At 43.8% G+C, this 20364-nt stretch overlaps 1 protein-coding gene across 1 annotated transcript in view; it reads right to left on the bottom strand.

Annotated features, from left to right (window-relative positions):
* Plppr1 (phospholipid phosphatase related 1) overlaps positions 1-19312 on the bottom strand; it is a 279970-nt gene extending 260658 nt beyond the window's left edge. Inside the window, exon 1 of the mRNA XM_028882757.2 lies at positions 18926-19312. The gene's annotated coding sequence lies outside the window, so the exon portion shown is untranslated. The remainder of the gene's footprint in view (positions 1-18925) is intronic.
* Between the last annotated feature and the right edge of the window lie 1052 nt (positions 19313-20364).

Genomic DNA, 20364 nt, shown 5'->3' with positions numbered 1-20364 from the left:
TTCGTAGAGGGGGGATCCGCAGAACGAGTCTCAGTTTAAAACACGCCTCTCGGTTTAGTAGGCTTTCCTTCTATTTATTTCCTTTTTAGTATCATCTCATGATTTTGTTGTCTACATAACAAAATCAGCTTGTGACTAGATGACCTGGCCATGGTCTTATCACCTTCCAGTTGGAATCCTTGCATCCTCAATAGCAGAACTCTCGAAGTCTGCAGCCGGACTCATCACATTCAGCCTCAGCACAATCATCTCAGCAGTTTTTGCCTTTTTGCAGAAAACAAGCTCGGTCTGCCACGGAAGCTTCTCTGACTCCTGTCAGCTACTCCTGAACATGAGGCCTTTCCTGGAGTGGTTAATGTACCTGGTGTCACCCTATTGGAGAAAGCTGGTTTTCCCTCATCCAGTAGGAGTAAGTGTCATTTTCAACTGTTAACCTTTACCCTAGTTTCATTCATTCATTATTTTAAAATATGTGTAACAACAAAGATACCCCCACAATAGACTGCTGACAATGGTCGAGAGACAGCCGGAATAACCTACTCTGGTGATGGGATGGCCAAACACCCTAATAGTTGTGCCAGAAACCCCATCCAAGGACTGAGGAATCTGGATGCAGAGATCCACGGCTAGGCCGCGGGTGGAGCGCCGGGAGTCTAATTAGTGAGAAAGAGGAGGGTTCATATGAGCGAAGAATTGTTGAAACCAAGGTTGGATAAAGCACAGGGAAAATAGCCAAACAAATGGAAACACGTGAACTATGAACCAAAGGCTGAGGGGCCCCCAACTGGATCAGGCCCTCTGAATAGGTGAGACAGTTGATTGGCTTGATCTGTTTGGGAGGCATCTAGGCAGTGGTACCAGGTCCTATGCTCATTGCATGAGTTGGCTGTTTGAAACCTGGGACTTATGCAGGGACGCTTGGCTCAGTCTAGGAGGAGAGGACTGGACCTGCCTGGACTGAGTCTACCAGGTTGATTTCAGTCCTCAGGGGAGGCTTTGCCCTAGAGGAGGTGGGAATGGGGGGTGGGCTTGGGGGAAGGGGAGGGTGGCAGGAGGGGGGAGAACAAGGGAATCAGTGGCTGATATGTAGAACTGAATGGTATTGTAAAATAAAATAAAAGGAAAAAATAGAATCCACTTTCTTAAAAAAAAAAAGAAGAAGAAAATATGTGTAACAAAATAAAGTATAAGATAAAACAAAAACCCTCACTTCAGAATTGGAAAAGAGACCACGAAAACACACAAGAGTCAGACACCCATCTCATTTGCTCACTCAGGAATTCCATAAAAACTCTAAACTGGAAGCCATAATATATATGCAGAGGATCTGGTGCAGATCTGTGTAGGCCCTGTGCATATTACTTCAGCATCTGTGAGTTCATATGAACTTTACACATGTTGATTTAGAGGACCATATCTTCTTGGTGTCCTCCAATCCTCTGGCTTTTATATTCTTTCTGCCTCATCTTCTGCAGGGTTTCCTGAGCTCTGAGGGGAGGCATTTGATGGAGACTTTATATTTTTTAATGAAGAGAATTATGTGTAAACAAAACAGTCTTCCAAGGACACACATCAAAATATTAATGGTGGTTATGATCTATGGATTTTGGAATTTTTTTGCATTATGTCTATGGCTTTAAATTTAAAAACAAACATTTACATTCTTTTCAGTTGGTACAAAGTGGGAGAGATGGTCACACATAAAATAGCTGTAAGCCAGGAACTAAAATGAAAGGTGCTCTGTAGAAGTACAAAGTATGACATAAAAAAAATGAAGAAGAGAATAATCCCATCTAACTAGAAACACCTGGAGTGATGGGGGTTAGGAAGCTCTGAACGGTGAGGGAAGAAGCTCCAAGACAGGGGAGCAGAGATGTACAGGGAATGCTTAAGGGAAGGCAAGATCTCTCATGCAGCTTGAGCAAGGAGATGATGAGATAGGGAAGAGTCTGGGGCTTCCCACTGGAGGAGTCAGAGTGTCATAAGGAGAATCTCATGGCAACCTCGTGAGCACCACTGAAGAAAGGAGTGATAAGCACTGAAGATGTATTTTAGGCAGGCTTTCAGAACTGGAGGGAATGGAGACAAAAGACTAGGGCATGACAGGGAAAACATAAGCCAAATGAGACCAGCCAAAAAAATGATGCAGCTGGGTACATTGTAGGTACCAGAAAATACAAGCCTTTCAGCATCCATATTGAAGGGAAGATGGAACAAGACAAACAGAAAACAAAAAGCAGATTGAAGATGAGAAGCCATGGAGGTAAAAGGAAAACCATGAAAGGACGATACAAGGATGCCATGGGAAGAGGCAAAATGAACCCAGAGTGGCAGAAGAGTTGATGAAATGCTCTAGTGACTAAGAGAAGGCCATGGAGGCCAGGAGAGAATAGATAGGAGGAGAGGTACAGAAAGGGGAGATAAAAGACCAAGAAGCTGTGGCACACAGGGCTTCTGAATTTCCAGTTTGGCATCTGGGAACAGTTCTAGTTTGTCTAGGATCAATCAATACTACTATTAATAGGCATCAACATGGGCCAACTTTGACCCCTAAATGATTTTAGAAACTTGGCATCACTAGAGAGAGCAATAGAGAGACTAGCTCTACTGGGTACACTCTTCTCAAGCCCTTTCCTCTTCCACATCTTTCTTCCTTCTATTCCATTCTACAATTCTCAAGCACACTTTTCCAACCACCATCTCCTACATATTATCCTTCACACTTGGTTTTGCCAGTTACCCACGGAGAGTGAGACTATTTTCTGCATATCTGGGGAAATCTTCAGAGATGTCTCATGCCAAATATTAGAATCCATTCATTCTTGAAAAAAATCAAGCATACATCCACTTTTTTTTATTGCTTTTCTGTCTTTGACATCCAAGGCTCCATATTTAAAAGAATTTTTTTTTAATTATGGGAGGGGCACATGAGTGTAGGGTCCATACAGGCCACAGGTATTAAACTCCTCTGGAGCTGGAGTTAGAGATAGTTATGAGCCCCTGGACATGGGTGCTGAGAACCCAAATTGAGTCCTTTGCAAGAGCAGTAAGCATTGGACCTTTAAGTCATTGGTCCATCCCCAGAGACTTCATATTTAAAACACAACCTGCTCCAGGACGTTCCTTCGCCTTTCAGTGTTGACAAGAAATGCTCTCAATGCACATTATTATTGACAAAAAGATAATGATGATCCTAGTCAATTCAGAGATGGCAGAATCATGGATCCTAGTATTTCTTGAACTCTAAGGAAGCTGCTGTTCTGATGATCTGAGTTTGATTAACTCATAGAAGAAATCCTTCATGTACCATTTTTATAAGAGTAATGCTCTTGTTTTGAGCACATGTTTGCATATGTGTGTTTTATTTTTATACAAAAAATAGAATTTTCCATTAGCCATTATGCCATCTCTTGCAGAAAAATACTGCACCATCACTGCCAACACTGGAACCATCTCATCAGAGTTCATACCTTAGCTCTGCCAAAAGGCAATTTAAGACTTTAGACAAGTCATTGACCTATGTCTGTTTCTTTTTTCTTTACTGTTAAATGATAATGTGAGAAATCAGGCAATATATGCAAAGTACTGAGAATGGTGCCTGTCATATGGCATGCAAAACATACCATTCATCTGCCATTGTATTTCTTCCTATAGTAATCATAACATAGCGAATATCATGCTGAAATAGACATAGAAACACATTTTTCAAAGCTATGCATTATTCCAATTTAATAACTCCAGATTTACTAAGCATCCTATTGTTATATGAGCAAGAGATATTGAGACCATGATTGGAAAAAGCACAGGGACAAATAGCCAAACTAGTGGAAACAAATGAACTGTGAACCATTAGCTGAGGGACCCCCATGGAACTGGACGAGGCCCTCTGGATAAGTGAGACAGTTGATTAGCTTAAACTGTTTAGGAGGCCCCCAGGCAGTGGAACCGGGACCTGTCCTTGGTGCATGAGCTGGCTTTTTGGAACCTGGGGCCTATGCTGAGACACTTTGCTCAGCCTTGGTGTATACAGGAGGGGATTGGACCTGCCTCAATTGAATCTACCAGGCTGGGCTGACTCCCCAGGGAAGATCTTGCCTTGGAGGAGGTAGGAATGGGGGGTGGATTCGGGGGAAGGCTGGGTGGTGGGAGGAGGGAGGACAGGGGAATCCATGGCTGATATGTAAAATTAAATTAATTATAAAATAAAAATACTAAAAAAAAAAAAAGAATTGAGGTTTTTTTTTCCAGATTGTAGCTACTGAATTCCATATAATTTGGTACACAATCACCACCTGACAAACCTACTATAAGTTGAAAATATTAAATGCATCATAAAGTTAAACAATTGTTAAGTTGAGACATAGTAAAACCTATATATACTCACATACTTACGCTGTTATTTCTTTCTTCACAGTCAGATTGCGGAATGAAAAGGTGTATGCATTTCCAATTCTGAGAATATTTGCCAGTTAGAGTAAAAAGCCGTTGTAGTAACTCACAAGACTATCTGGTCAATATGTCTTTTTCATAAGCACTCAGGCACATGCTTGTATCTGTAGTCAATGAAGAGTCTTTTTTTTTAACATTGTACTAATTTTTGCATTATACATTTTCATTTCACAGCTGCAAGATGGTATCTTGAGCTTTATTCATCTATCCATTGTGAAATTTGACTGAATCCCAAGTTATTGACTATTTGCATTGTCTGTTTTATGTGTTGGCATACTCCACTCATTTGCTAGTGTGTAGTTCTTACTGTGAGTGCTCTCTGATAGCATGACTATTAAGCCCTCTTTCAGCTATTCACAGCTACATTATTCCTTTATTTTAAGGCTTCACTCATGAGAGGTCATTTCCTGGATGGTGGCTCTGAAAGAAGCTTTCTCCTGGCCCCTGAGGATTAGTGGCAATTGAAGTCTGAGCATTCAATGCTAATGCATTAGGAGAGGTACGTGTTTCCTATTATAAAATCAATGCTCCTATATCTTTCCCTGCAATGGTACAGTACCACATTAATCTTTTTATTTTACTTAAAACAAAAAGAAACCTTTTCCTTAACAGGTTTTTGTGATTTACCATCTTGCTGTGAGCCCCATGCCTACAGAATAGCCTCACAAGGCAAAGTGATGAAATCTTGGATGCCTTGAAGCAACACAGAAGAGATCTTAGGAAGTTCATAGAGTATCTGAGAAAATCAAGGGCTCTAGTATCCTTGTGGCTTTGAATTAGCTCAGGCTAATGCCAGCACATTCTTTTCAAATGTTCCCTGCATCAAATATCTATTGTCTTGTGTCTATGCCTTTTGTTTTCCCAGTGAAAAGATAAGTTCACTTGTCATTTTTCGTTTTGCTTTTCAGGAGTCCCAGTGTTTTCTTGGACACAGAACAAGGCCATTTGGCATCTCTCCCTGTGAGTAATGATCTATTTATGGATCTGTTTCTCTGGCACATTTTTGCTGACATAGTTCTCCAGGCACAGGAAGAAAAAAAAATGACAAAAGTTAGGCCACATGACATCTGAACATTGCAAATGGGCTGAAGGAGTAGATGGTGCCCTCAGTCAGCAAATGTCTTGTTTATTTTTAATTGACAATAATTGTATGCATGTATAGAATACAGCATGAGATTTCAATAAATGTATACCATGTGTCATGGCTTCTTTGAGCCTCATGTATGTTAAACTGGTTCCATCTACCTTTATGGTGAAATCTGAGGACAATTAGCAAGACTCACCTGAGCTAAAGCATTCCTGTGGTGGTAATCTAATTGTACTGAAATGTGATTTTGATTGTATGTTAATAAATAAAGTTGTCCGGGGGTCAGAGCTATTAGAGCCATAGACAGAGTGTGGCGGTGGTGGCACACGCTTTAATCCCATAGATCTCTGTGTGTTCAGGGATACAGCAGCATGGAGACATATACTTTAAGACCTAGGGGCTGTACATTCAGACAGTGAGAGCAGTCAGTTTGGTTTACAACCAATGAGAAGCAGAACAAAATACTATAAATAGATGAACAGACAGAAATAGGTCTTTTCGGAAGCTGGGACACCGCAGGCGGAAGGTGAGATTAGCTCTGAGCTCTGACCTCTCGGCCTTCTCTTTTACATTGTTTCTGTGTTTCTTATTTAATAAGATGGTTGGTTACATCAATACATTCCTCTCAATAACAAAGGTGCTGAAGATCCTAATAATATCCATGAAGGAGAAACTTGGGAAAAGGAGCATGACAGTCATCAAAAAGGCCAGAAGAAAGAGGGAATGAATCTGCTCAGGATAAGGAGGGGTATGCAAGACAAGCTACAGTCACAGACGTGTTTGGGGACAAGGTTCATCTACAGCATGTAAATTATTATAAACAAGTGCTCTTAAAAACATTTTTAAATACTTAGTTTATTTTAATTTATATGTATATATCTGTCTATGTATACACACATATGTGTGAACAGATATGAGCCTAGTGTCTAGAGAGGGTATCTGATGACCTGGAACTGGAGTTACAGAATGTTGTGAGCCATCTGACATGGGTATTGGGAATCAAACTCAAGTCCTCTGAAAGAGCAACAAGTGATCTTAACCACTGAACCATCTCTCAACCCCAAACAACACTTGCTGTTTAGAAGTACAAGTGCTGAGGACTCACATGAGTCAAATCTGAGGGTGGATTTCTGGGAACTACAAAGGAGAGAGGAAAAACTGAAATGACATCATTGTAGGAAGACAATGGAGACTACTGGAGCTGATGAAGGAATGGTGTGCTCCTGATATTATGCATGGAAGGGGCATCACAATGAGGCAGAATAGGGATTGAAGATAGGTATTCACAAGCTGGTGATGAGACAAGTTACTTGACACGATGCTTATAGACACCTTTGACATCCTTCATACCAATCTCATGTCTCCATGGGGAGAGGATGGCTCAGGTGGACTTTTCAATCACAACTAATTCTGAACAAAAGTGATTGGACGTTCAGGGGATAATATCATGATAGGAACATGAGAGCTCACTGTAGTCAGGGAGGAATACTGCAAGGACATCACAGGCAGAAGGGGCCAAAATCCCTTCATCTAAGAATGCTGAAATAATTTAAAGGACTAAGTGTATGCATGGGGGAGGAAAGCTACCTTCGAGTAAAATTCTGAGAAGAGTATAAATGCTTCTTTTGGAGGGAGGCCTTATCTAGAGATCACAACATGACTGGAAATGGGTACTCAATAAGTCCCATGTTTAAGTTAATATTCTAAAAGGGACACATAAGTAAGGTGAAGTCATCAAAATAAGTACCATAACTCATCAAATTACTAACAACAAGAATAACCTAAGGATCACAAATATGTTAGAAGAGAAAGGAGTTTTGATGGATTTTATAAGAATAAGAGAAATAAAAGAGACCTGAAGCAGGTAATGGACAGGCAAACCAAACTAGAAAATTCTGATCTCATGGAAGTGGGGAAAGACAGGCTTCACCATTGGCTCTCTGTGGGGAGGTGACATGCATTAGGGGTCAGCAGGAAAGACTGCCTAAAATAGCAAGAGAGTAGACAAAGAGAAGCAAGGCTCAGTGGTTTCATTTGGATTAGGCCTATGAGGCCAATACTGTGTTGAGTCCCATTGCCCATTGTGGCTCTGAAGCTTCTGCACCTTTGGAGATGTGTTCATACTCTCTGCCCTTTGGATATGGCCATTGTTATTGGCATCTTAGATTCACTTTCAAAATACTACTGATTTTTTATTTACTCAGTAAATTTCAGGCAGTCTTCAGGGTTTGGAGTATGTTACAATGAACAAAATAGACAGAATCCCTCATTTATGTTTATATTATAGAAAGAGAGACAGGTTACAAATAGATGAATGAATAAATTCATAGATGGAAAGTTGAAGAATTTCTCAGTGCTGATGAGGAATTATGAATCAAAGTAAATTAAAGAGTAGCAGGCTGGATATTTTGGACATTATCAGAGAAGGCCTACCTGATAGCCTTTGAGCAGACAGGTATTTGAGGCAGGAATTGGAAATATGCAGATTCTTTTTCAAACCAGACATTACTGGTGGGTCTACCCAGGAGTGCATGTGAGTATGGTTGGCATATTTAATAAACTTTCTCTGCCTTAGTTGTCAGAATCCTAGACAACCACAGTCCAGACTCAAATTTATCTTATGTACATACATTATGATCACTAACATGGGGAAGAATGGAACCAATGTGCCTGTGAAAGGAGCCCTCAGCACTGGGTGGGTTTCTAACTGTTATCACCCACCCTTCAGATTCTGTGAGTCTCTGCAAGCCTATGCATATGTGTACATCTAGGTAATCCCCCAATACAGCAAAGAATATTGAGACTTACTTAGTGTGTGTATTTAACTGGTAGAGATCAACAGAGTCAATCTTACATTTTAGAAAGCCATATATTTACATCAATTCCCAAGCATTTCCTCCACAGTAGTATAATACAGAGACAGAGGACTAGATTTTAACTTTTAAAGCAGAGTCTCCCTGTATTGGTCATTCCGTCCATTTTCCTATCCTTTTCAAGGCTTCTGAATTCTACATGTGAGAGATCTGAGATTTAGAAAGACAGGGAGATTGGCCCAGCACCACAAAGCTAATGAATGGCACAGCTGAGTCCCTTAACCTAGCAGAGCAGGGAAATAGAATTAGCATGTTTAGAAATCATAATTTTATTTATGCCATATCATGAGCAAAACTTTCCAGATAAGCATAAGAAGGAGTAAATTGTTTGATTAAAGATGGCAGGTCAAATACATTCATTTTGGATTTCATTTCTTAAGGTTCAACTTGGCAAGAAGCCAAATTGAAAACTAAATCCCTAGTAATATGTTCACAGATGAATACCTTCCCTAGGAAACTTGGGTAACATCTCATTTCGCATTAAGAATGTTGCCTGGCTTCAAAGTATTATGCAAATGTGAGACCCTCAGGCCTTCTAGGAGGAGAATGGGGGAGCAGAGATGAGAAGGGCAGGCTGGGGTGGGGGAAAATGAGAAGGTAATCTTTGCAGAGACTCCTGAGTGACATTTACATGCAGCGTGAGTTTCAATTTGGTAGCAACTCATTGCACAAGCTAGTTTTTGTGATTTGAGTCCCACAGTTCCCCTGTCTTGATGTGAGTGGTTGTTTTGCAGTCACATATAGTGGAATCAACACTAGCTTAACAGACTAGAAAACAGTCTGTGATCTGTGCCTTGCCAATCACCAGTGGTGGAACCCTGGACAAGTCACTTAACCTCAGAGGACATCAGCTTTTTTATTTGGAAAGACACAATTGAAATAGACGATGTCTTCCAGCAATTCTGTGAATCAAGAAGAACTGACAGCTGTTGCCATGGATTAAGTTTGAATTTAGTGCCCTCATTATTGTACCTGTTGTTGGGATGTGAACTCTTGGAAAGCCCACGGTTTACGGTGGCTTCTATGCGATGCCCAGAAGACATGCATACGCTAGTCTTCACCTGTCCTGAAATGGAAAGCAGCCTTTAACCTGTTCACACAATTGTAACATTCAGTAAATGTTTATTGGTCAAGAGAGGTTGCTTCTGTTTCAGACTGACAGCTAAAGCCAAAGGGTGAAACAACATACAAGGTAAAGTCCCACTATGTAAGAAAAAAGATAAAATATATAAATATTAATAGACCAAAACTGTTGACAGGGTGTGCACCCAAGTTTCCAGTGGATTCTCTGAGAGATTGGGACTAAAGTGTAAAGGTTGTTTACTTTCTTCCTTTCTTATACATGCATTTTGTATAGCAACATAATACACAAAGGACTGAATTAATTTTTAAATTGATTAAATATAGTACTCTTATTGGTTCAAACTAGCCTGACAAGAAACTGTCATACATCATATATAACACCACAAAAACAAAACTAAACTAAACTGAACTAAACCTAAAAGGTTTTTCTCGAGTCTTAGAGTTACTGCCTTGCATTTATAGTTCAGGGGAAAAAAATCCAGAGATATTCTTTGCAGGGATGATGGCTTCTTCTGTTAATACAAGTATGAATGAAAAGTCTTTTTTTTTCTTTTTGTCTTTTTAATTCCTGGGACCCCCAGGAGAGTAGGCTATAGTCTGGTTATCAGAGCAAGTGGGTGTATGGGCTTGCCTGGAAGTGATAGCAAGCAAGGCCGGAAGATAGAAATGATGATAAAGTGAGCTTGACTTGTAGAGATGCTGAGTTGAGCATCAGTGCTCTCCACCAGACTGTTCTTGTTAATTGTATCTTATTCCACTTGGTTATGTATTTCATTTAATTCATATGTTGATGAGGGAGCATTGCTCTGTGCTTCTTATCAAAAAATCGCAATTACGGGGCACCCCAGAAACCCTCACCTATCAGCCATGCAAAGACATCCCATCCCCTTACAACAGAGATGCTCCCATCAACACAGTCACCTTTTCATCAGACTGCCTGGAAGCAATTTTAGAACACTTGATGCCACAATACTGAAAGAAATGGCCATTTCTAATGTAACAGAGGCAATCTAAGCTCTGTGCTTCCAAGTCATGTCAAAAATGTATTACAGTCATACGAAGAGAGTATTTATTTCTTATGTGTCTGTGTCTCTGCTCCAGGTTGTTACTGATGAATGAAAAAGATATATTTGCCATAGATGAAGGAATACCTGCAAGGATGCAGAGCTGACTCTGTCAGTTAGCAGTGACAAGCCACAGAAGCTCATCCCCTAAGCTTTTCCAGAAAGTGAAAAGGATATGGATGATCTGAAATTCCAAGTCTTGGGCATCAAAAGGAACAGTTGGATGTGCACTGACTTTGGATGTGTTCCAGACTATGAATCTAACTCTACCTCAGGCAGCTGAGTAAGCCAGTTCAACTTTCTATAGCTTGATTTGCTCAGCTGAAAAGTGAAGAAGTCAGTTACTACTCAACAGTGTGCTCTAAACCTATGGTGGTAATACACAGAAAGTCCTTTGGGTAGTCTGGAGGAGCATGTGTGAAGGCATCTAGGAGACTCCAACTTCCCCTCCTTGAGCTCTTTCCCTTTTCCATTCATGCTCTTTCTCCCTTTTCTAATTTCAGAAATGGTCAGTTTCTGTCATTGTACTTGCTGACCTCAATTCTCATGCAGGCCACGGTGCTACAGTCCAACGCCAGCCAAGTTGACAGGTGTGGTAATTTTCTCCCACTTCCTAGCTTGAGTGTTCAAAGACCTCAAAATTATAAAAGCTGACAAAAAGTGCATGAATGAATTTGTAAACAAAAGGACTTGCCTAGACACTCCTTGCAGTTCCCTGCAGCCCTGAGACAGAGGCACAGAGAACAGGTAGAACTTGTCCTCAGCTCTCGTGTTCGCTCTTTGGCTTCACTCTAACCATTGAATGCAATGTTCACCGGTGAGCAGACCAGCCGGGTCATGTTAGTTTGTTAGCAGCAACTGTCACTATGTTGGATGAAGTTTGCATGTATTTGCTTTTCATGGTGCCATTGCATTCTGATGGCAGAGTGGGAAGGCTAGTCACAAATCTTTCCTATACTTTGTGAAAAGAGCAAGTGATGAGGCATTGGCATGAGGCAAAAAAAAAAAAAAAAAAAAAAAAAAAAAAAATTCAAACAGTTCCCAAATAAACCTGAGCAACCAAAATAAACAGTGTCTTAGAGCAGTATTTTTAAATTCATACTTAATACAAAAAACCATAATGATCAAAATATTTAAAACATAAATGCAGAGAGGAGCTAACACCGCTTACACAACCCTGCTTCCCTAACATTATCTAATTTCCACACTGGATAGGGGCTGGGGCAGAAATCAATGGGGGACCTCAGCCTGCAGCCAGACACCTCTCACCTACAGTAACTAGTAGCCTCAGGAAAATTGTTGCCCTTATTTTTTGGTTCCTCATTTCTAATCACATTTCAAGTGGAAGCCTGATGAGGTAACTCACTGTATGACTCACTACACTTGAAGATCTAAGGCTATTAAAAAAAAAAAAAGCTGCATTGTTTAGGATGCCATCAATGACTCCAAAGGGGGGAAGATCCATTCATCTGTGTCTGCAATGCAAGTGTTTATTGAACAGTAACTATGAGACAACTGCTAAGCTGGGCACTGAAACAGCACAGAAATGGGAGAGGACAGGAGGTCTGGCCAACCTAAGAATGGAATTCCAGAAAAAGGGATCATTACAGCCAGAGACTTAAAGGTGAAAAAGAAAGCACTCACTGTGGGGACTGTGAGGAGTTTACTGTACATAAAACAAATAGGATGAGTGGATACATACACATACATGTATGCATATGCATATACATTATGTGGAAGGGGATTATCCATCAAACCCGAATTCCATTCACTGTCCTGCTGCTAACTGGCCAGACAATGGGGCCTCCTTATCCACTGGTATTCTGCTTTAGGACACAACACAAACTCTCCCATGAAAAAAAAAATAGACAATTTGCTAGAGAACGTTGTAAACCTCACATGTCGGTGTCTAGAGTTTATATTTCTCAGTACCCACGTAGGGCTGTAATTAAGACATGCAATCATGTCCCTGAGAGCATTTTTCTAAACAGCTAAGTTCCCATTGTACAATGCCTGCAAGGCTGAAGCTTACGGGGACCTGACTAGACAAGCAAACTTTCGTCTTCTCCTTGAGGTGTGGGAAGCACACACCTAGCAAAAGTTGCTGGCAGCCACCCCCAGCGGAGTCCACTCCATCTAGGCTATGGGAACCTAGCTCACCTGCTGCTGTCTTGTTTGTGTCTATTGATTTAATTCCTGCACCCGAAAAGTTGGGACTACAGTCAGCTATTTACAATGAATAAAATAATTTTTAGTGAACACCAAAGCATACATGAGCTATATGCTTTTACCTCACTATTTTCACACATGACCTTCCATCCCCCTGCACCAAGATGAACAAATAACTCATAATAATAATCAAAATAATCCTCAGTCCTTCCTGATAGGTTCCACTATGATTCTTGAGAGCCTGTTTGGAGGTTCTAGCAGGGGAGCGCAGCTACTCATATACCCTTGACTGAAGACCAGTCCTCCTCTATTTGGGAAGGTCATCCTCTTTGACCGAGTGTGCACAGACGTGGAGCGGTGAGGGAAGAAGGGGACACCAGCCTAGCCAGCCAGATCAGCCGCATCAACCCTGACTATCAACGGGGTGACAGATTGTCGCAGCCATGTCGCCCTCACACCCATCCACTGTGATTCTTCAGCACAGCAGGAATTAAGAGCACAGAGAAATGCACTATGTGCCCAAACACACACAGTTGATAAGTGGCAGGGCCAGAATTAAGAATTCGACTGGGGCCTGGTGATATGGCTCAGCAGGTAAACGCGCTTGCCACCAAGCCTGACTTCGATACTCAGAACCAACAGGATGGAAGAAGAGAACAGATGCCTGGAAGTTGTCCTCTAGTCTCTTCATGTGGGCACTAGCATGCATGCTCTCTCTCCCCCTCTCTCTCTCTCTCTTTCTCTCTCTCTCTCTCTCTCTCTCTCTCTCTCTCTCTCTCTCTCTCTCATATACACACACAACTATAATAATAATAATAATAATAATAATAATAATAATAATAATAACTTTTAAAAAGAATGAAACTGGTCTTCCAACATCTACTTTATAAAAACAAAGAGTTCACTGAATTCAGATTTTCGAGGGAATTCAGAATGAGAACAGGCAGCAGCTATCTCAGGTTGGCTTCTGTGCTTTCAGCCATGTCGCTCCATAAACAAGGTTCATCAGCCTGCAGCGCCAGCGACAGCATTCAGGTTGGACACTCAAGATCATATTCCCGGGCTCCAAGAAGCACCTATGGGTGGGGAGGATCCTGTGTCTGTCTCCATCCTTCCCACATTCTTGGGAACAGGCATCCTTCCTCTCTGCTCTGCTCTCCTGCTCTCACCCCTGCACCTTTTGTTCTTGAGCATTACCTCTTTCCATCTGCTCCTCCTCGATAAGAACTTGCTGCAAGCTCACTATACCTTCTCCCAATGGTCCCGTAACTCTTTCCCCTGCCAGACTTCATAAATGACGGATAGATGCACATGCCTGGATGCTCTCCCTCCACTCCCCTCTGGGCCCTGAAATATGGCTTCTGAGCACACTGTTGTGCAAAGCTGCCTTTCTGACTGTCACCAGGGAAGTCTGCACATTGTCTATCTGCAGTTCTCTACTTTCCACCCTTTCATCCCTCCTCACTTAAAGCCATCCTGGTCATTGACACATTTGATGAAGAGACACAGATTACAGGATAACCATAGTAACTCTGAGAGCTGGTCCTGGTACTGACCCGCTTGGTATCTATCTCCCTAGAAAGCCGATAAGACCTGTCTCAGTGCCAAGGCAAAAGGACTCGTGCACACTGTCGATCAGATTCCGTGTCTAAGTCCTGATTCAAGGCCTGACCCAATGTGCATCCCTGGAGTCTGACTGTACCTCTCACAGTTCCCCCAGGCTTTTTGCTTTTGTGTTAATTCTCTCTGACCTTGTCTGCGAAGTCCATTCCCACATTCTATCCTGGAGCTCAAGTCTGTCTTTTATCCCTACCTGTGACTAAGTGCTGAAATTCCATCTCTAGGTTGATGGTCTACTTGCCATCCTTCCCCTTAGTGCAGACAGGTGTTGACATTCATTGTGACATCACAGTATGATGAGATAGGTCCTGGTACTTTCAAAGATGTCCAGAGATACCCCAAAATCCACTTCTGCAAAACAGAATCCCATTTACCTTCCATGGCTAACCTTTTCCGCCTCCTTTGCCATTCCCTACCAGCTACCAAATCATCAAACACGTGATACTGTCTGGAAGGCCGCCGCTTTTCCTTTAGCACCGTGGTCAGTTTGAGACAAATTCAGCTTTGCTTCGTGATGATGTTCCTACTGGGACCTTCATATTGTAACTCGAGATATGTGGACTTGGGTCAATACGATGCATAGACCCCAAGTTGTACTGTGGGTGTGTCTAGCTCATAGGTATCTGGCTAAGTTCCACGGATGCCAAGATGCCATGAGCTCTTCAAAATAGACCCTAGAGCTTCAGAGCCTTGAGTCTCAAGTTACTTACAAAGTTTTCAGTAAATTCACTAAATAAGAATATTTTGACAAGCAAGGGGAATGGGGTACGACATGCCAGGAACTAGTTGTGTGTTCCTGTCACTGCCTCCAAGATTTGCCAGTAACCTAACTTCTTCAATACATGTTTCAAAATGATGGCTCAATGCTGTTCACAGTGGCTCTGTGAAGAAGTGGCATTTCTTCACAGATTCAGCTGAGAAAATGTGTCCTTGTTTTAATCTGCAGTCTCCCTAGAATATTTTTGTCACTGGCCTCCAAACATGGACCCCGCAGAGAAGCACAGGCCATGAGATAGCTCCTATTTTCCTAATGCAGAGTCATGACTTGGTGACTGAACGGCGTCGCACTCACTTCTCTAGTCATCCATTCAGTGAGTGAATGAATGCAAGCTGAATCTTTGCTTTTATAGCAGGCCTGGGCTGACGCAGCAGTGACTGTCCTGCCCTCAAAGAGCAGAGAAAACTCATCTCAGCAGTGAATGCTGAGGGGGTGGAGGGTGACCCAGGGGCACCCAGAAGGAGAATAACAGGGTTGACTTCTATCTCTCGCTTCCCAGCGATATCTCCCCCCCCCCACCGCTACTTCCCCACCATCCCTGCCATTTCACACTTATATTCCCACAATAAGCTCCAGGCCTGCAGCCTCACCATCTCCAATTCATCCTCCACGCTGCGGTCATGGCCATCATTCCCTAATGGCCATCTGATCACGTCTCGAACTTTCCCAACCTTCAAAGGCTTCCAGGCTTTTACATAAAATTGAAGCTGTTTTGCTTGGGGATGGGGGGGGGAATTCCAGTCACACACGATCCCTGCTTATTTCTCTGACATGCTGTTATTCCACTTCAAGGAGATAAGACCCTGCATCTCTTGCAGCCACACAAAACTCCTTCTGGAACTCGCATACTCTTTCTGCATGGAAAGTCTTTCTCTTCTTCATGTCATTGCTCAAGACTCATCTCACGTCAAACTCCCTAAGAAACCTTTTGATCTTCCCACCTTTCAATTGCTTTCATAGCATCCTGGCCATATCTCTGTACAAACACTCACTCCATAGCATCAGTCGTTAATTAGCTTCACCGCCATGCTATTCTTTCCCGTATGGCTCTAGTCACACAGGATGACCTACAATTACCCAATTTATATCAAGCAGTCACGCATTTCCTCTGCCTGGATGACCTTTCAATCCTTCCCTTCCTATAAAGACTATTCAGTTTTTCAAAAGTATCCCAAGGATCACCTAAATTCCCCAGGGAAAGAAAAGCAAATCCCTGACTTGCAAGTACTGCTGGCACTTTGTTTATACCATATTGATAAGTTGGTTATACGCCAGAGGTAGTTTCCTCCTTGAAGGTTTGAATCAGCTTTTACTTCCTTGTGTTTTGTTTGCTTTATTTTTTTTCTTCCAGGCTTAACAACAAGTACTGATGCATGTTTTATAAAATGTTGAGAAAATCCAGAGGGAGGGAACAGAGTGTATATATAGTTCATATGTCCAGGACTCAGTACCATGCAGAGACATTGCACTCTGGCTGCTCCGTGTGTGTTAATCTCAGATTTACCACAGCACTGTAAACACTTCGAGGGCCAGAACTATGTCATATATTTTAATATGGCTTCTGGTACTAAATACAGAACACGTGATCAATAAGCACCTATCAACAGAATCTGCATGTTATCAAATTAAAGTGATCTTGCAAATGAAGGAAGAGGAAAAGCACCCGAGCCGAGCAGATGAAGAACCCTAGTAAGAAGGGAGGGGGATCTCCATCTTTCCTTGCCAAGACTTTTGAGAATAATGATGAGGCTGTCACCCTAAAGTGAAAAAGAAGAAAAGGAGGGGGGATATAGGCTGACAAATATTTTCAACTTTGCCAGTTTCCACTGGAAAATATTTCTGGGAAGGTCTTTTCTCCCCCAGTTATTTAAAAAAGGAAAAAAACAAAAACACTTTCAGATTCCTCTCTCACTGAACCATTTTTAATAGAGTCATAAAGCCAGGTTGTTTTAATCCTGTTTCCCTTTCCCACTGCCCTCCCCCACCCTTCCATTTTTCCTTTCTTCTTCAAACCTCCCCTCCTCTGGCTATGCTTATGAGACAAGGTCTCACCTGTGAACTTCCTCATTGAAGCTCATATAGGTCATACTTTCTCCCATTTCAAAGTCTCAAAGTTTTCAAAACAAAACTGTTCCCTGTTGGAATGAGCAGAGGAGAGAGAGAGAGAGAGAGAGAGAGAGAGAGAGAGAGAGAGAGAGAGAGAGAGAAGAAGAAGAAGAAGAAGAAGAAGAAGAAGAAGAAGAAGAAGAAGAAGAAGAAGAAGAAGAAGAAGAAGAAGCAGCTTGGCTTCTCTTACAAACTCTAGACTCTGGCTTACAGAAGAGATGAATCTGCACCCACGTGCATCCACCCCACCTTCCCGTCACAAACACGGCGGGATGGAGAAACTTCAATACATACACTTTCTATACCTGAAAAACAGTCATAGTAAAGGCAAGCCTAGGTGTTCCAGATGACACCTCAGGCATCTCCAAACTAGATCCCATTCCATGAACAGGAACTGCCACCACAACCCCCAAAGGAGAATGAATCCAGGGAAGGCTTCCCAGTGTGGGGCACTGGACTTCATCCTGCCTTAATTGGCTTCCTTCACACCTCTGATTCTCCCCTCTTTTCTCCCCCTTTGTCCTGGCTTCACCTGCTGCTGACCCAGGGTTGGCTGCCTCCAAGGGCTATTAGAATCCAGGCTTTCCCCAGGTGCAGGCAGGCCCTTTGCTCTCTGAGAGCTCACCTCAGCGGGAACTGGCTTTTTAAACGGAAATTCTTTTCTCAGGACCTTTTCCCTGGTGCAGAAGAGAAACACAGGCTTGCCAGTCCACCAACTAGATAACCAAGTGGCAGGCAGCAAAGCATCTCCACAGAAAAGGTTGAAAGCAAAAAAAAAAAAAAAAAAAAAAAACGATAAGCCCACAAAGACGAATAACAACCCCGCATCCTACACATACTTCACACGTGTGTGCCACGAAATCCAGGACAAAAATAAATTCCCAGATTCGCATGACACCGCTGCCACCACGGCTGTCTCAGTCCAACCCCTAGAGCTGCTGCAGTGGTGTGTGTGTGTGTGTGTGTGTGTGTGTGTGTGTGTGTGTGTGTAGACAGCCCCCACCCCCACCCCCGCCAGCAGAGACCCTGGGGTTCTGCGTTTCTAGGAGGTGATTATGTCAAGCCTTTCAGTAACTCATCGTTCATCTGGCACTGACCTGAGCCTCACCCTAGAAACTCTGTCACTGGTGTCGATGAGAAAGCCCATGGCTATCCCAATTCTCCAGGTGACACCGTTACTATGTGCCTAGAGCTCAGAAAAGAGAACCTCTGGCAGATGCCCACGCCTGAAGCAAATCAATCACAACGCTAGGGGCTGAGAAATCTCAACCCCTGTTGGGTGGGCGGGTTAGGCATCAAGTACCTGCAGGGCTCCGGTCCCCCACGCCCACCCCCGCGATGTCTCTGGACATCCCAGCCGGGAACGCAGTCTGTAGGGCGGAACCGGACAGAGAGAGCGCCTCCACGCCCCCTTTGTCTCCACGTTTGCCAAATGACAGGAGAGGAAAGTTTACGAGCCTGGACGGGGTAGCTTTCTTCTGGTTCCATCTGGCACCTTGCAGAAGACGACCCTCCCTGGGATCGCCCTCTCCTGCCCGAAACAACCAGGACACTACCTTCATCTTTCATCTGCACCTTGGAACCCGCAAGCCAGGCGTGGGCCACCTGCACCGCGTCGTCGGGTCGGGAACCCGCCCCTTCACCCCACCGCTGTCCAGGCTCAGCTGTCCCCCCGGGCTGCAGAAGCCACACTCACCTCCGGCGGCCAAGCTTCCTCCCTTGCGCCCTATTGGGCGGCCCGACTACGGGCAGCGAGGTGCATTCAGGCAGCGGCTGCAGACAAGCTCCCCGAGTGCTGCTGCATTCCGCCTGCGTGGGAGAGCGAGCGGGAGAGCGCGCGGCGCGGGCGTGTGCGAGTGTGTGTTTGTGTGATGTATGTGTGTGTGCGTGCGTGTGTGTGAGAGTGTGTGTGTGTGTGTGTGTGTGCGCGCGCGCGCGCGGGAGGAGGTGGTGCGCGGGATCAGAGATCCCCCTCAATGACCATCCCGAGCTTTGCCTCCTCTGCCACCTCCTCTCGCCTTTGGGTCCTGGTTTTGGGTTTTGGGATCTCTGGTTTGCTTAATGAAAGGGAAGGAGCAAAAGGCTGGCGGGGAGGGGGCATGGGGGGGGAGGAGAGGCGGGGAGAGGGCCGCGCATGCTCAGAGAGGGGCACCGAGCTTGCTCTTAAGAGCTGGTGCGTGAAGCCTGCAAGGTTGTGCCCCCCGGGAGCAGCCGGGCTCAGCGAGGCTCCTGGAAGGCAGCCGGGGGAATCCCGCTGCCGAGGTGCTCCCTGCTCGGTACTCCCGGGATCCCGCACGCTAGAAGCCAGTGGCGGGATCTCCACCCACCTAGGAGCCGCTGCTGCTGCCAGTCTTGGATAGCACCGCGTTCTTCTTGCGTTGGATATTTTTAGTCCTTGATCAAGCATTCCCAGGGGCCAGCGCATGACATCTGCCCAGGGATCCACAAGGAAACCCGGGCTACAGGACTAAAAGGAGCTTCTTGACTTGCCTTTCCTTCTTCCTCTGCCAACTTCCACTCTGTGACTAGCAGCGGGTGGGGTAGGCAGTCAAATCTCCCAAACAGCTTTGATGGTTTCAGGACAGAAAGGTATATAATGGGAGAGGAAAGAAGGTGAATCGCCACGGACCCCTAGCTTCAGCCTCCTCCGGTGTCAAGATTCCATGGAGAAGACACCTGCCTACTCAAGAGGGCAGAAAGAACAACGCAGCCATTGTCCCATTTGTCTCCCGTGCCAAAGCAATTGTAGGCTTTCATCAGTTGGGGCTTCTGGCCCCTCTGCTAAGTGGAGGAACTGTCAACTTAAGAGAATCCAGTAAGGGAATTTGAGCCTGTCAAGGCACAGTAACCTGAGGCCATGGGACGCCAGAGGGTGAGAGGCTTTGCAGTGGAGTGGAAACTTTTTCAGTGATGTCCTGTACACAAAACAGGCAAATGGTTAGTATCCATTCAAAAGCTTCCATTTTCTTCTCGCTGTTTAATCACACCGCAGCACACAGACCCCCATCTTCTCCCCTGCTTTAGAAAAAGCCACCCCAAACAGGCAACTTTCTGGAAAGATACTCCTCTCTTCTGCTCACTCACTTTCTGTCTTCCAAGCAAGAAGCACAGAGCACGGCCTCCTCTGGCAAATGT

Source organism: Peromyscus leucopus, chromosome 2 (assembly GCF_004664715.2).
Source record: "Peromyscus leucopus breed LL Stock chromosome 2, UCI_PerLeu_2.1, whole genome shotgun sequence".
NCBI classification, from domain to species: Eukaryota; Metazoa; Chordata; class Mammalia; order Rodentia; family Cricetidae; genus Peromyscus; species Peromyscus leucopus.
Note: the sequence above shows the minus strand (reverse complement) of the source record. Positions and strands in the feature narration are given on the sequence as shown.